We start from the raw sequence: 528 nt of genomic DNA, 5'->3' as shown, positions 1-528 counted from the left end.
ACCCCTAATCAGGGTTGGGGGGGAGGGCGACTGGGGGGAGGGGCTGCAGGTGGTTGGCCAGCCAGCCCCACCCCCTGGTCAAACTCTTGGTCAAGGGGAAAATTTGCATATTAGCCTTTTATTATATAGGATAGGTATTACATAGAATGAATATGTTCTCTGAGAACAGTGCACTTAAGTTAGAAGTTATTAACAGAAAGATTTTAAAATTTCATATATTTGGATGTTAAAAACCATATTTATAAGTAATCCAAATGTCAAAGAAGAAATGGAATTAACCTTAATGAATACTCAGTAAATGATCATAAAAACACTACATCAAATCTTGAGGTACAATGAAAATGTTTCTTTAAGGAAAATGTATAGCCTTGTGTAGGGAGCGGCTATAGGGTTAAGCCTTGGACTGACATGTTGGCAAAGTCACAAACAAGTCCCAGCTTAGAGGGCACAGCCCTCTTAGCATAATTAGGTTTGACCTTATGACACTCCCTACCTAGATCTTATCTGGGTAGCTAATGGGCTGTGGGA

This window comes from Myotis brandtii, unplaced genomic scaffold, assembly GCF_000412655.1.
Source record: "Myotis brandtii unplaced genomic scaffold, ASM41265v1 scaffold213, whole genome shotgun sequence".
NCBI classification, from domain to species: Eukaryota; Metazoa; Chordata; class Mammalia; order Chiroptera; family Vespertilionidae; genus Myotis; species Myotis brandtii.
This window is presented reverse-complemented; position numbering follows the sequence as displayed.